Genomic DNA, 17,930 nt, shown 5'->3' with positions numbered 1-17,930 from the left:
CACACACATACTCTCACTCACACACTCTCACTCACACACTCTCACTCACACACACTCTCACACACACTCACACACACATACTCTCACTCACATACTCTCACTCACACACTCTCACTCACACACACTCTCACTCACACACACTCACACACACACACTCTCACTCACACACTCTCACTCACACACTCTCACTCACACACTCTCACTCACACACACACTCACACACACATACTCTCACTCACACACTCTCACTCACACACTCTCACTCACACACACACATACTCTCACTCACATACTCTCACTCACACACTCTCACTCACACACACTCTCACTCACACACACTCACACACACACACTCTCACTCACACACTCTCACTCACACACTCTCACTCACACACTCTCACTCACACTCACTCACACACACTCACACACACACACTCTCACTCACACACTCTCACTCACACACTCTCACTCACACACACTCTCACTCACACACACTCTCACTCACACACACTCTCACTCACACACACTCTCAAACACATACACACTCACACACACACTCTCACTCACACACTCTCACTCACACACACTCTCACTCACACACACTCTCACTCACACACACTCTCACTCACACACACTCTCAAACACATACACACTCACACACACACTCTCACTCACACACTCTCACTCACACACACTCTCACTCACACACTCTCACTCACACACACTCTCAAACACATACACACTCACACACACTCTCACTCACACACACTCTCACTCACACACACTCTCACACACACACACACTCTCACTCACACACTCTCACTCACACACACTCTCACTCACACACACTCTCAAACACATACACACTCACACACACTCTCACTCACACACACTCTCACTCACACACACTCTCACACACACACACACTCTCACTCACACACTCTCACTCACACACACTCTCAAACACATACACACTCACTCACACACTCTCACTCACACACACTCTCACTCACACACACTCTCACACACACACACACTCTCACTCACACACTCTCACTCACACACACTCTCACTCACACACACTCTCACTCACACACTCTCACTCACACACACTCTCACACACACACACACTCTCAAACACATACACACTCACACACACACTCTCACTCACACACTCTCACTCACACACACTCTCACTCACACACTCTCACTCACACACACACTCTCACTCACACACACACTCTCACTCACACACTCTCACTCACACACACTCTCACTCACACACTCTCACTCACACACACTCTCACTCACACACACTCACTCACACACTCTCACTCACACACACTCTCACTCACACACACTCTCACTCACACACACGCACACTCTCACACGCACACACACACTCACACACACACACTCTCAAACACATACACACTCACACACACACTCTCACATGCACACACACACACTCACACACACACACACTCTCACACACACACACTCTCTCACACGCACACACTCTCTCACACGCACACACTCTCAAACACATACACTCTCACACACACTCTCTCACACACACACACTCTCAAACACATACACACTCACACACACTCTCTCACACACACATACACACGCACACACTCTCAAACACATACACTCTCACACACACACACTCTCAAACACACACACACTCTCAAACACACACACTCTCACATGCACACACACACATGCTCTCTCACACAATCTCACACACACACTCTCACACACTCAGACACATACACTCTCACACACACACTCTGACACATACTCTCACACACACACGCTCTCTCACACTCTCACACACACACTCACACACGCACACACTCAGACACATACACTCTCACACACACACTCTCAGACACACATATTCTCACACACACACTTTCAGACACATACACTCTCACACACACACTCTCAGACACACATACTCTCACACACTCTCACATACACACACACTCTCACATACACACACTCTCACACACACACACACACACACACACACTCACACACACACTCTCATACACACACTCTCACAGACTCTCACACTCTCACACACACACTCTCACAAACACACACTCTCACACACACACTCTCACACACACACTCACACACTCTCTCACAGACACACACACTCACACACACTCACTCACACACACACGCACATACTCACTCACACACACTCTCACACACACTCACACACACATTCTCACACGCACACACTCAAACACATACACTCTCACTCACACACACACTCTCACACACACTCACACACACATACTCTCACTCACACACTCTCACTCACACACTCTCACTCACACACACTCTCACACACACTCACACACACATACTCTCACTCACATACTCTCACTCACACACTCTCACTCACACACACTCTCACTCACACACACTCACACACACACACTCTCACTCACACACTCTCACTCACACACTCTCACTCACACACTCTCACTCACACACTCTCACTCACACACACACTCTCACACACACTCACACACACATACTCTCACTCACACACTCTCACTCACACACTCTCACTCACACACACACACACATACTCTCACTCACATACTCTCACTCACACACTCTCACTCACACACACTCTCACTCACACACACTCACGCACACACACTCTCACTCACACACTCTCACTCACACACTCTCACTCACACACTCTCACTCACACTCACTCACACACACTCACACACACACACTCTCACTCACACACTCTCACTCACACACTCTCACTCACACACACTCTCACTCACACACACTCTCACTCACACACACTCTCAAACACATACACACTCACACACACACTCTCACTCACACACTCTCACTCACACACACTCTCACTCACACACACTCTCACTCACACACACTCTCACTCACACACACTCTCACTCACACACTCTCAAACACATACACACTCACACACACACTCTCACTCACACACTCTCACTCACACACACTCTCACTCACACACTCTCACTCACACACACTCTCACTCACACACACTCTCACTCACACACACTCTCAAACACATACACACTCACACACACTCTCACTCACACACACTCTCACTCACACACACTCTCACACACACACACACTCTCACTCACACACTCTCACTCACACACACTCTCACTCACACACACTCTCAAACACATACACACTCACACACACTCTCACTCACACACACTCTCACTCACACACACTCTCACACACACACACACTCTCACTCACACACTCTCACTCACACACACTCTCAAACACATACACACTCACTCACACACTCTCACTCACACACACTCTCACTCACACACACTCTCACACACACACACACTCTCACTCACACACTCTCACTCACACACACTCTCACTCACACACACTCTCACACACACACACTCTCAAACACATACACACTCACACACACACTCTCACTCACACACTCTCACTCACACACACTCTCACTCACACACTCTCACTCACACACACACTCTCACTCACACACACACTCTCACTCACACACTCTCACTCACACACACTCTCACTCACACACACTCTCACTCACACACACTCTCACTCACACACTCTCACTCACACACACTCTCACTCACACACACTCTCACACACACACACTCTCACTCACACACACTCTCACACACACACACTCTCACACACACACACTCTCACTCACACACACTCTCAAACACATACACACTCACACACACACTCTCACTCACACACTCTCACTCACACACTCTCACTCACACACACTCTCACTCACACACACTCTCACACACACACACTCTCACTCACACACTCTCACACACACACACTCTCACTCACACACTCTCACTCACACACTCTCACTCACACACACTCTCAAACACATACACACTCACACACACACTCTCACTCACACACTCTCACTCACACACACTCTCACTCACACACTCTCACTCACACACACTCTCACTCACACACACTCTCACTCACACACACACTCTCACTCACACACACTCTCACTCACACACACTCTCACTCACACACACTCTCACTCACACACACTCTCACTCACACACTCAAACACACACACACTCACACACACACTCTCACTCACACACTCTCACTCACACACACTCTCACTCACACACACTCACTCACACACACTCACACACACACTCTCACTCACACACTCTCACTCACACACTCTCACTCACACACTCTCACTCACACACACTCTCACTCACACACACACTCTCACTCACACACTCTCACTCACACACACTCACTCACACACACTCACACACACACTCTCACTCACACACTCTCACACACACACTCTCACTCACACACACTCTCACTCACACACACACTCTCACTCACACACACTCACACACACACTCTCACTCACACACACTCTCGCTCTCACTCACACACACTCTCACTCACACACACTCTCACTCACACACTCTCACTCACACACACTCTCACTCACACACACTCTCACACACACACACACTCTCACTCACACTCTCACTCACACACTCTCACTCACACACACTCTCACTCACACACACTCTCACTCACACACTCTCACTCACACTCACTCTCACTCACACACACTCTCACTCACACTCACTCTCACACACACACACTCTCACACACACACACTCTCACTCACACACTCACTCACACACTCTCACTCACACACTCTCACTCACACACTCTCACTCACACTCACTCTCACTCACACACACTCTCACTCACACACTCTCACTCACACACACTCTCACTCACACACACTCTCACTCACACACACTCTCACACACACACACTCTCACTCACACACACTCTCACACACACACACACACACACTCTCACTCACACACACTCTCACTCACACACACTCTCACTCACACTCACTCACACACTCAGACACATACAATCTCACACACACACTTTCAGACACATACACTCTCACACACACTCTCACACACTCTCACACACACTCTCAGACACACACACTCTCGCACACTCTCAGACACACACACACATACACTCTCACATACACACTCTCAGACACACAGATTCTCACACACCAGTTGCGCCTCCAGCTCACGAGATCAAAGTATGCTGAGCATTAGCTTCCTGCTGCTTTAAACCTGGAGATCAGACGACCCTCACTTTGTGCTGAGAGTGAGCCTGTGCTGCCTTCTGCACACTCGCCCGCTCACACACACACACTCGCCCACACAACTCAACACTACCATCTAGCCCAGCAAGGCCTCCCAGTGTCCCAGAGACGCCGAGTCTCAGTCAGACAGACTAACCTTCCTTGCCCCCCTTGTACCGATCAAGCCCTCACTCTTATCCCTGGGAGATCAGCCCGAGGCACTGCTCGAGAGCAGCAGGCAGCGGTCGATCCGAGGCGGCTCTCGCTCCGTACACTCTACTTCCTCGATCAGGGGACCAGGCAGGATCCCACAGGCCTCTGGCTCAGGCCCTCCCCGCTCGGTCCCTCCCTCCCTCCTTCCTTCCTTCCTTCCTTCACCCCCTGGCTCAGGTGTGTAAGCCGAGAGGAGGAGTGGGGGAGGAGCTGGAAACATGAGATTCTCAGCTTTACATAGTGGCTTGGAGCAGCCACTTCCTGTCAGTCTCCAGGCTGCTGTGTGGGCCGGGGAACTCTGGGTATAGAGACAGGCTGGGATTATCCGAGTCAGTGTTAACCCTCTCCCTTCCTGCTCTCTCTCTCTCTCTCTCTCTCTCTCTCTGCCTCCAACATCTTTCTATCTCTTTCTGGTTGACGCTCTATCTCTCTCTGTCTTTTTTTTCTCACTTTCTGTGTGTGTGTCTCTCTCTCTCTGTCTGTCTCTTTCTGGCTTCCCAGCTCTACCTCAGTCCAATTCCAATTCCAATTAAAATGCTTTATTGGCATGAAAGTTTACAGAGAACCATATTGCCAAAGCTTACATAGCAAAAAGGTACAGTTTTCCAACATTCTGTAGGTGTCAATCGATTTGACATTTGTTGGGTATATACAATATTACTTTTAAACAATATTAATTTTAAACAGTCTTTCTACTTCATTTGGTACGTTCAATATTAATTTTAAACAGTCTTACTTTTAAACAGTCCTCAGGTTGTGACATGTTGTTACATATTTAGCCCCAAGGTATGGTCTGTCTCCTTCTCCTAGGACTAATCTCAATTTTGACAGATCATCCAATTCCTTGAAATCTGGGGTTGTTTGGCTTAGCTTGTTGAATAATATGTTTCTTGATGTGTTGAATTTTTCGCATTTTAGGAGGAAATGCATTTCTGTTTCAACCTCGCCAGCCAGTCCGCTCTCTCTCTCTCTCTCTCACAGTCCGCTCTCTCTCTCTCTCTCACAGTCCGCTCTCTCTCTCTCTCTCACAGTCCGCTCTCTCTCTATCTCTCACAGTCCGCTCTCTCTCTCTCTCTCACAGTCCGCTCTCTCTCTCTCTCTCTCACAGTCCGCTCTCTCTCTATCTCTCACAGTCCGCTCTCTCTCTCTCTCTCACAGTCCGCTCTCTCTCTATCTCTCACAGTCCGCTCTCTCTCTCTCTCTCACAGTCCGCTCTCTCTCTCTCACAGTCCGCTCTCTCTCTCTCTCACAGTCCATCTCTCTCGCTCCCTCAGTCCATCTCTCTCTCTCTCAGTCCTCACTCTCTCTCTCTCGCTCCCTCAGTCCTCTCTCTCTCTCACAGTCCGCTCTCTCTCTCTCTCTCACAGTCCGCTCTCTCTCTCTCTCTCACAGTCCGCTCTCTCTCTCTCTCACAGCCCATCTCTCTCTCTCCCTCCGTCCATCTCTCTCTCTCTCTCAGTCCTCACTCTCTCTCTCTCGCTCCATCAGTCCTCTCAATTTTCACAATTGACAATTCAAATCGCTTTATTGGCATGATAAGTTACATCTTATGTTGCCAAAGCATCAAAATACATTTATGGTTTAGCACATAAACGCAGTTCTATTCATACAGTGTATAAACAGGTATATCTCTCTCTCTCTCTCACAGTCTATCTCTCTCTGTCTCTCTCTCTGTCTCTCTCTCTCTCTCTGTCTCTCTCCCTCTCCCTCAGTCCTCTCTCTGTCAGTTCAGTTCAGTTCAGTTCAGTTCAAATGCTTTATTGGCATGAAAGTTTACAGAGAACCATATTGCCAAAGCTTACATAGCAAAAAGGTACAGTTTTCCAACATTCTGTAGGTGTCAATCGATTTGACATTTGTTGGGTATATACAATATTACTTTTAAACAATATTAATTTTAAACAGTCTTTCTACTTCATTTGGTACGTTCAATATTAATTTTAAACAGTCTTACTTTTAAACAGTCCTCAGGTTGTGACATGTTGTTACATATTTAGCCCCAAGGTATGGTCTGTCTCCTTCTCCTAGGACTAATCTCAATTTTGACAGATCATCCAATTCCTTGAAATCTGGGGTTGTTTGGCTTAGCTTGTTGAATAATATGTTTCTTGATGTGTTGAATTTTTCGCATTTTAGGAGGAAATGCATTTCTGTTTCAACCTCGCCAGCCAGACATTGATCACATATTCGATTCTCTCTAGGCTGCCAGGATTTCTTGTATCTGCCTTTTTCAATTTCCAGTTGGTGGTCGCTTAGTCTGTACCTGGTGAGGGTCTGTCTCTGTTTTGTGTCTCTGATGGTCGTGAGGTAGTCTGCCAGTTTATATTCTCTTTTTAGGGCCCGGTAACATTCTAATCTGCTTTGGCTTTCGGTTATTTTGTTCCAATGTTCCAGGTAGGTTTCTTTGCATTTTTTAATGATTTGGTTCACTCAGATTGGTGTTTGGACGGCTGTGTTGGTCTGGGGCTGGTCAGGGTCCGGCTGAGTACTTAGTTTCAGTAGCAGCTGACTCAGGGGACTCTTTTCTGGGTTTAGCTCTTGGGTCTGAAAGGCTTTGAAATGAAGGGTGTCTGGGGAGCTAGATTTGAGGTGATTTAGGAAGTTTAGTGCTCGTTTTTGGATGTTTATTATCAGTGGGTATCTGCCTAGTTCGGCTCTGCATGCATTTGTTGGCGTTTTTCTTTGGGTGCGAAGGATGCTTCGGCAGAATTCTGCATGTAGGGCTTCTATTGTGTGTTTTTCCCATTTAGTGTAGCTTTGGTGATTTAGCGGGCCCCATACTTCACTACCGTACAGTGCAATGGGCAGGATTATGCTGTCAAAAATTTTGAGCCAGATTTTGATTGGGATTTGGATGTTGTAGAATTTTCTTTTTATTGCATATAGGGCTCTTCGGGCTTTTTCTTTTAGTGCATTCACTGCTATGCTGAAGCTCCCTGATGCTGTAATAGTTAGACCAAAGTAAGTGTAGCTCATAGTGTGTCCTATAGTGGTATCACTGAGGGTAAACTGGTATTTGTTTTCCTGACATCTGGGTCTTTTCTGAAAAATCATGATGTTGGTTTTCTTTAGATTTACTGTTAGAGCCCAATTTTGGCAGTATTTGTCGAGTAGGTCTAGTTGTTGCTGTAATCCCTGTTCTGTGGGAGACAGCAGAACCAGGTCGTCCGCATAGAACAGGGACTTCACTTCTCCATCCAGGAGACGGAGACCTGGTGACTCGCTTTGCTCCAGCATGTCTGCTAATTCATTTATGTATATGTTGAACAGGGTCGGGCTCAAATTGCAGCCCTGCCGGACGCCTCTTCTCTGGGTGAAGAAATCGGTGCGTTTGTCTCTCTCTCTCTCTCTCTGTCTCTCTCTCTCTCCCTCAGTCCTCTCTCTCTGTCTCTCTCTCTCTCACAGTCTATCTCTCTGTCTCTCTCTCTGTCTCTCTGTCTCTCTCTCTCTCCCTCAGTCCATCTCTCTCTCTCTCTCAGTCCTCTCTCTCTCTCTCCCTCAGTCCTCTCTCTCTGTCCCTCTCTCAAATTCAAATTCAAATCGCTTTATTGGCATGATAAGGTACATCTTATGTTGCCAAAGCATCAAAATACATTTATGGTTGAACACATAGGCCTAGAAACTGGGTTCTGGTCTTGCCAGGGCTGTAGCGCCAGAAAGTTTGCGCCAGCGGTAATGCGGCAGCGCCCGACGAAAATTCGGGTGCGCTGGGCCCAGACGGCGGCGGGCGCTAAAACCCTCCTTTAGCGCCTCAAAACGGGCGTGAACTTGGGTTTCCCGGCGCTAATCCCCCGCTGCGGCACCCGATGCGGTGCGGCAGGCGGGGGAACTGCAGGCCTCCTCCTCCTGTTAAGGAGGAGCTGCCTGCAGCCGACAACTGTCCGGCGGATTGACCCGACATCTGAGCCCGGCACCTCGGGGAAGTGCCGGGCTCGCATGAGACACTGATCAGGGCCGCGGGGGGGGAATGCAGGAGTCCGGGAAGGGAGGTGCGGGCAGGCGGCCGCCGGGAACGCGGCCGGCCGCCGCTCCACCTTTATGCGCCGGCGCACACTGGGGGAAGACTCTGTTGCCAGAGTCTTAGTTGCGCCTGCCACGGGCGAGGCAGGCGCAACTGAATTTCGGCTTGGGGCCGGGTTACCACGGCAACCGGGATGCTGCGCACACCGATGACGTCATCGGTGCCGGCGCAGCGCTACCGGTCTACCGCCGCGGAAGGGCCCCAGGCAATTTAGGAACCGGCGCCAATTGCAACGCTAGGCCCTCTAGCGCCGCAAAATCGGTGCTAAGGGCACTGAATAATCTCTCTCTCCCTTAGTCCTCTCTCTCTGTCTCTCTCTCTCTCTCCCTCTCTCTCTCTCTCTCTCTCTCAGCCCTCTCTCTCTGTCCCTCTATCCCTCTCTGTCTCTCTCTCTCTCTCTCTCTCTCTGTCTCTCTCTCTCTCCCTCAGTCCATCTCTCTCTCTCTCTCAGTCCTCTCTCTCTCTCTCTCCCTCAGTCCTCTCTCTCTGTCCCTCTCTCTCTCCCTTAGTCCTCTCTCTCTGTCTCTCTCTCTCTCCCTCTCTCTCTCTCTCTCTCTAAGCCCTCTCTCTCTGTCCCTCTATCCCTCTCTGCCTCTCCCTCAGTCCTCTCTCTCTCTCCCTCAGTCCTCTCTCTGTCTCTCTCTCTCTCCCTCTCTCTCTCTCCCTCAGTCCTCTCTCTCTCTCTCCCTTAGTCCTCTCTCTCTGTCTCTCTCTCTCTCCCTCTCTCTCTCTCTCTCTCAGCCCTCTCTCTCTGTCCCTCTATCCCTCTCTGTCTGTCTCTCTCTCTCTCTCTCTCTCTCTCTCCCTCAGTCCTCTCTCTCTGTCTCTCTCTCTCTCCCTCTCTCTCTCTCCCTCAGTCCTCTCTCTCTGTCTCTCTGTTTCTCTCTCTTTCTCACTCTCTGACTCTCTCAATTTTTCAATTCAATTCAATTCAAATGCTTTATTGGCATGAAAGTTTACAGGGAACCATATTGCCAAAGCTTACATAACAAAAAGTACAGTTTTCCAACATTCTGTAGGTGTCAAACAATTTTGACCTTCATTGGGTACATACAATATTAGTTTAAACAGTATTAATTTAAAGTCGTTGAACATCGTTGGGTACATTCAGTATTAATTTTAAACAGTCCTCAGGTTGTGACATGTTGTTACATATTTGGCACCAAGGTATGGTCTGTCTCCTTCTCCCAGGACTAATCTTAATTTTGACAGGTCATCCAATTCTTTGAAAACTGGGGTTGTTTGGCTGAGCTTGTCAAATAATATGTTTTTTGTTGTGTTGAATTTTTCGCATTTTAGGAGGAAATGCATCTCTGTCTCAACCTCGCCGGCCAGACATTGATCACATATTCGATTCTCTCTAGGCTGCCAGGATTTCTTGTATCTTCCTTTTTCAATTGCCAGTTGGTGGTCGCTTAGTCTGTACCTGGTGAGGGTCTGTCTCTGTTTTGTGTCTCTGATGGTCGAGAGATAGTCTGCCAGTTTATATTCTCTTTTTAGGGCCCGGTAACATTCTAATCTGCTTTGGCTTTTGGTTACATTGTTCCAATGTTCCAGGTAGGTTTCTTTGCATTGTTTAATGATTTGGTTCACTTGGATTGGTGTTTGGACGGCAGTGTTGGTCTGGGACTGGTCAGGGTCCGGCTGAGTAGGAGTACTTAGTTTCAGTAGCAGCTGACTCAGGGGACTCTTTTCTGGGTTTAGCTCTTGGGTCTGGAAGGCTTTAAAATGAAGGGTGTCTGGGGAGCTAGATTTGAGGTGATTTAGGAAGTTTAGTGCTCGTTTGTGGATGTTTATTATCAGTGGGTATCTGCCTAGTTCGGCTCTGCATGCATTTGTTGGTGTTTTCCTTTGGGTGCGAAGAATGCTTCGGCAAAATTCTGCATGTAGGGCTTCTATTGTGTGTTTTTCCCATTTAGTGTAGCTATGGTGATTGAGCGGGCCCCATACTTCACTACCATACAGCGCAATGGGCAGGATTATGCTGTCAAATATTTTGAGCCAGATTTTGATTGGGATTTGGATGTTGTAGAATTTTCTTTTTATTGCATATAGGGCTCTTCGGGCTTTTTCTTTTAGTGCATTCACTGCTATGCTGAAGCTCCCTGATGCTGTAATGGTTAGACCAAGGTGAGTGTAGCTCATAGTGTGTCCTATGATGGTATCACTGAGAGTAAACTGGTATTTGTTTTCCTGACACCTGGGCCTTTTTTGAAAAATCATGATGTTAGTTTTCTTTAGATTTACTGTTAGGGCCCAATTTTGGCAGTATTTGTCGAGTAGGTCTAGTTGTTGCTGTAATCCCTGTTCTGTGGGAGACAGCAGGACCAGGTTGTCCGCATAGAACAGGAATTTCACTTCTCCATCCAGGAGACAGAGACCCGGTGACTCGCTTTTCTCCAGCATGTCTGCTAATTCATTTATGTATATGTTGAACAGGGTCGGGCTCAAATTGCAGCCCTGCCGGACGCCTCTTCTCTGGGTGAAGAAACCAGTGCGTTTGTCTCCAATTTTGACACCGCATTTATTTTTCAGATACATCGATTTAATAAGGTCATAGACTTTGCCCCCTATTCCACACTGAAGAAGTTTATAATAGAGCCCTTCGTGCCAGATAGAGTCAAAGGCTTTCTTGAAGTCAATGAAACAAGCGAATATTTTCCCATTTTTTGTTTGGTGTACATGTTTTTCAATGAGAGTGTGAAGGGTATAGATATGGTCGGCGGTGTGGTGTTTTGGAAGAAAGCCTATTTGATTTTTTCTAAGGATATTGGCCTAGAAATTCAGTCTGGACACTTTTGGGGCGCTAAAGTCGGGCGCTCGCTAAAGTTAGCGCCCGCCGGAAAGTGCAGGCCACCTCGCCGAAATTCAGTAGAGTTGGCCAAGAGTTTGGCCGAGCGCTGAAACTGGCGTTGCAATGCTCTGTTCAGGCGCTAATCCGGCGATGCGGCCTGATAATGCCGAGGCCGGGCGCAGCGCAGGTGCGGTCATGTTTTGATAGACAGCAGACACCCTGACGCCGGCCTGCTCTTAAAGGGGGAAGGGTCGACTTTGACTGCTGCCACGCCCTGCATACTGGAGCCCTGCAGCTAGGCCTCAACACTGCTGGTGGGCCAAAATAGCGCCAGGAGACATGGAGAGGGCCCGTGAACGAGCGCAGCGCTTCTCCGAGCATGCTCTGAGGGTGCTCATTAATGGTGTGGAGGACAAAAGACAGATCTTGTGCCCGGACAGTGGCAACAAGGCTCCCAGGAGCGAGTACAGGAAAGCCTGGAGGAGAATCGCCCGCAGGGTGTCATCCACCTGCGATGTCCCCAGGAGTGCGGACCAATGCCGCAAGAAGTTCAACGACCTCACTCGGTTGGTGAAGGTGAGTACCCTTTCCAGTGTCCTCCTCATCCTTGCATGTGAACCTCACATTATGGGCAAAGGGACCTCAAAGGCCTAATGGGCAGCCCTCCTCCCGCAGCAATGGCACTGGCATGATCATCAATAGCACTTTCTGCACTTATCACACTGGCCAAGCTATTCCACCGTGGGAGGCAGTGCACACAGCAACAGGGCACCACACTGGCCAAGCTATTCCACCATGGGAGGCAGTGCACACAGCAACAGGGCACCACACTGTACTTAGAGTCCGTCCTTTCTCTTGCAGGCCAAGCTGGCAAGGAATTTGAGGAGCCAGACTGTCACCGGTGGAGGCCGTCCCCAGTACCAGGCGCTCACTGATCTGGAGGAGAGCGTGGCTGGACTCATGCGTTCCCGGGTGACTGGCCCTGTTGCGATCGGAGATGCGGACCCTGTACTGGAACCCACTGGTAAGGACATGACCGGTTGGACCTCTCTCGTTGCCCTAGCGCTTCAGATCTAGATCCTTTCCCACTGACCGACAAATGCGCATAATGCCACCACTCAGGCCTCCCTCGCTGACGCCGTGTCCTCACTCTAAAGCTACTCTTATGCCTTCCTGCTTTCAGCTGCTGAGGAGGAGGTGGTCCCTGAAGCTCCGAGTGCCAGGCCCTTGGAGGAGGAGGACGACGAGGACCAGGAGGACGGTGGCACATCGGGGGAACCCTCAGCCGCACCAGGGGATGGCAATGGAGGGGGGACGTCTGGCCTGCAGGAGAGCCAGGGGGAAGTGTTGCAGGGGAGGGCAGATCCTGTGGCCAGTGGGGTTGAGGCACACGGGAAGGGTCCGGCAGCACGCCGGCCTGCTCCCCAGAGGGGGGAGGTGTTGCAGGGGAGGGCAGATCCTGGGCGCAGTGGGGTTGAGGCACGCGGGAAGGGTTCGGCAGCACGCCGGCCTGCTCCCCAGAGGGGGGAGCTGTTGCAGGGGAGGGCAGATCCTGGGCCCAGTGGGGTTGAAGCACGCGGGAGGGTTCGGCCAGCTCGGCCGCCTTCTCCCCAGAGGGAGAGTCCTCCCTCCAGTCCGGATAGGGTCCTCGCCCAGGAGGTGTGCCTCCTCGAAGAGATCTCGGCGGCCTCTGAGCGGCGCCACCAGGAGTTCATGGGGGTTGTGGACCAGATGCCTCAGGCCATTCAGTCCCTGGCTCAGAGTGTGGTCGCATTCGGGGAATCACAGGCCAGGGGGGTGGAACAACTCGCGGCAGCCCATGACAAGGGTGTCCAGCATCTCGCGGCAGTGCAGGACGCGACTCGCGAGATGAGTGGTGCCGTCCAGACACTGGCACAGCTGATGCGGCCACATACCAGGGCAGTTCGGGCACTCACTTCTGCCACACTCGCTGTGGCGCAGAGGCTTCGCCACGGCACCCGCCGCCCTGCTGCGGCACAGCGGTCTGGCCTCCACCAGATAGCTGCGCCTGCTGCACTGCCAGGCCGGCCGAGTGCCAGTGACTCTGGCGAACATCGCGCGCCTGCCATCAGCCAGCTTGCCCCCCTTGGTGCAGCCGACACTGCCACTCCCCCAGCCAAGGTGCGACGAGCTGCTGCTGGCACTGATGCTGGCCAGCGACAGCTGCAGCAGTCAGCAGCCGGCCCCTCCCGGGACGTGCGTCGTCTAGGCCGACCCCCAAGGGCATCTGCCGACATGCCTCGGGGCCCTCATGAGCCTTCCCCCAGCCTTGTCCCAGCCACAGGGCCCAGGTTGAGGCGGAGCAGCAGGTCGGGCAGGGGCCGGGGAAGGCTGTCTAAGGACTCACCCTCTCGGCACACCCACTAGAGTGTGGTGAGAGCGGTTTTTTATATATGGGGGGGCTTGTGTTTTGGGGGGGATTCTTTTGGGAAGGCCGAAGATCAAGGCCTTGTTTGTTTTTATGGGGGTGTTTGTGTTGTGGAGGGGGGCCCTTATTTTTGTAAGGCCGATGTTGAAGGCCATTTGGATGGCCAAGTTTTGTAAGTCCTCCCCAGGTTTTGGGAGCAACAGATGTTTTTGACTGTTTTTTTGGGGCTCTTGTCTGTTTTTCTGTTTCATGTGGGAAGGGCCCTGAGTTTGTGAAATAAAGTGTTTTATTTATTCAGCATGTCCAGGTGTCATGTTTCAAGTGGTTGTTGCGTTAACCGGCTGAGGGCTTGCGGAGCGGCTGCCTTCAGGTGCGTACATTTCCACAGCCCATTCCCTGACAGGGGGCCTAGAAGTGTCGAGCAATAAGCCCCCGGCGGACGGCCCTTGGCCCTTGTCGCTCCCTCCTGGGCTGGTACTCCTCCTCCTCCTCCTCCTCCTCCTCATGGTCCTCCTGCTCGTCCTCCTGAGGTGGTGGTGCAATGTTAGGTGGCAGTGCCTGAGTCCTGCGGATAGCCAGGTTGTGCAGCATGCAGCACACGACGACGAACTGGGAGACTCTATCCGGCGAGTACTGTAGAGAGCCGCCAGAACGATCCAGACAGCGGAACCGTTGCTTGAGGACGCCTATCGTTTGCTCTATGATGTTCCTTGTGGCTTGATGGCTTTCGTTGTATGCCTCCTCCGCTGGGGTCCTGGGCGCGCGGAGCGGGGTCATGAGCCATGTACACAAAGGGTAGCCCTTGTCCCCAATAAGCCATCCCCTTGGTGGAGGCTGTGCCTCGAACATGTCAGCCACAGTAGTCTGGCGCAGGATGAATGCATCGTGGCTGCTTCCTGGGAAGCGGGCATTGACAGCTAGGATGCGCTGCCTGTGGTCACACACCAGCTGTACATTGAGGGAATGGTAGCCCTTCCGGTTGCGGTAATCCTCGGCATTGTGGATAGGTGCCCGCATAGCCACATGCGTGCAGTCAATGGCGCCCTGCACCATGGGGAAGCCCGCGAACCTGCCAAATCCGACTGCACGCTGCTCCTGCCTCTGTCGGGTCATGGGGAAGGAGATGAATTGGTGTCTCCTCGCGAAAAGTGCATCGGTGACCTGCCGGATGCAGCGATGCGCGGCAAACTGGGAGATGTTCGCTATGTCCCCAGCAGCGGCTTGGAAGGAGCCGCTTGCATAAAAGCTCAGAGCCACCGTGACCTTCACTTCCACCGAGAGAGACGTCCTGCACATCAGCTGTGGATGCAGATCTCTGTGAAGCAGCTGGCAGATCTCTGCAACCACCTCCCTTCTGAAGCGCAGCCTCTTAACACAATGCGCCGCAGTCATGGTGAGATAGGACACCTGCTGCCGCTTTTGCCTGAGTGTGTAAGGCCTATGTTGCCGACGCCTGATGGCCCCTCTGCGTCTAGGCATGGCTGGCCCTCTCTCACAGCGTCTGCGAGCCCTTCGCACATAATGCTGCAACTCAGGGTTGCACCCCCATACAGCCCCCATAATGAAGTTGAAAACAGTGAAATCACAATGAGTCAAATGTCAAAGCACTGGCCAGAAGCCAAAAATACCTCTCCTATGTTGTCCCAAATCAGTAAGCTCTGTCCCTTGGTCTCTGTCCAGAAATCCAAAGCAGTAAAGTCATTGCAGCAAAATGGCTGGGCTTTATAGGTCAGTGTAAGTGCCCTTTAATTAGCGCTCCCCGAGGCCCACAGGGCCTCTGTTGCGTTCCACTTCACAGTTCTTAGCAGCGCCACGCCCACATTGGGCGGGCGCCACTGAATTTCCGGTTTGGGGCGCACAAACAGCGTTGCGCGATGATATGATGTCATAAGCTGCGCGCGCACCTGAGCGGGCGCAAACACTTTGCGCCGGCGCTAAATGTCAACTGAATTTGGGCGTCGGCGCGGATCGCGCTGCGCCCGGGCGCAAAGTGCCTAGCGCTGGAAGTAGACCCCTCTTATGGCGTTAACGGCTGGCGCTATCCACTGAATTTCTAGGCCATTATGTTTGTTAAGAAAATCCAGTAATCTACTATTTAGAATACTGCAGAATAACTTCCCTAGACAACTGTTGACACAGATGCCGCGGTAGTTATTTGGGTCTGATTTGTTTCCACTTTTATATATGGGAGAGATGAGTCCTTGGCACCAGATATCGGGAAAACAGCCTGAACGTAATATGATGTTGAATAACTTGAGTACAGCACCCTGCATCTCCATATTGCTGAACTTGAGCATTTCATTTTTGATGTTGTCTGGACCACAGGCTTTCTTTAGGTGGAGAGATTTTGTTTTTGTGGCTAGTTCTTTCCATGTGATTGGGGAGTCTAGAGGGTTTTGGTTGTCTTTAATTGTTGCTTCTAATGTGTGGAGTTTTTCTGTGATATGATGTTGACTTGGGTTTGTTTCGTTTATTGGGATGTCTTTGTAGAGGTTTTCAAAATGTGTTCTCCAGATGTCGCCATCTTGGATTGGTAATGCTTGCAATTGTGTTGTACTCAGGTTATTCCACATATCCCAGAATTGATTTGGATTAATGGAGTTTTCAATTTCTTCGAGTATTTTGTGGGTATAATTTTGTGTTTTTTTCCTAATGGTGTGTTTATATCTTTTGAGGGTCTCATTGTATCTAATACGTAGGTCTGGATTGTTTGGTTGGCGATGCTTTTGGTTTGATATTTTTCTCAGGTCTTTTCTGGCATTTTTGCATTCGTGGTCAAACCATTTCTCATTTTTATTTTGTCTTTTGTAACGTTTCCTCTTCTGTTTCACAAGGTCGGCTTTTACAGCTGCCTCATGGAAGATCATATTTATATCATCTATGGCCATGCTTACACCATCTCTGGTGATCTCATATAGATTTTCTTTAAATTTTGATATTTTACTTGTGAGATCAGGTGAATTTAGTGCTGTGATGAATTTATCTCCACTGTCTGGGGCCCATCTGTATGTCTGGTTTATTTTATGGAGCTTACTGGGTTCCTTTTTTGTGTCTGTAGTTTGGGCAGAAAGTTTAAGGTACGCATTTATTTGGTTATGGTCTGAGAGGGGGGATTGCTGCCTGACAGTGAATGCGTTGATATCGCAGGGGTCCAGGTCAGTGATTGTATAATCCACCACACTAGACCCAAGAGTTAAGGAATATGTGAGTCTCCCTAAGGAGTCCCCTCTGAACCTACCGTTAACTATGTACAGGCCTAAGGCTCGGCAGAGTT

The 17,930-nt window shown here is 50.2% G+C and overlaps 1 protein-coding gene across 2 annotated transcripts in view; it reads right to left on the bottom strand.

Moving 5' to 3' along the window:
* The window catches only part of LOC147118328 (AP-1 complex subunit gamma-1-like), a 181,260-nt gene extending 175,533 nt beyond the window's left edge, over positions 1–5,727 (bottom strand). The window contains exon 1 of one of the 2 annotated variants that reach the window (XM_085984393.1): positions 5,397–5,727. The gene's annotated coding sequence lies outside the window, so the exon portion shown is untranslated. The remainder of the gene's footprint in view (positions 1–5,396) is intronic. The other variant, XM_085984394.1, reaches the window with a different exon arrangement.
* Positions 5,728–17,930: the final 12,203 nt, after the last annotated feature.

Source organism: Somniosus microcephalus, chromosome 4 (assembly GCF_052327205.1).
Source record: "Somniosus microcephalus isolate GS21.2 chromosome 4, FLI_Smic_1.0, whole genome shotgun sequence".
Lineage (NCBI taxonomy): Eukaryota > Metazoa > Chordata > Chondrichthyes > Squaliformes > Somniosidae > Somniosus > Somniosus microcephalus.
This window is presented reverse-complemented; position numbering and strand designations above follow the sequence as displayed.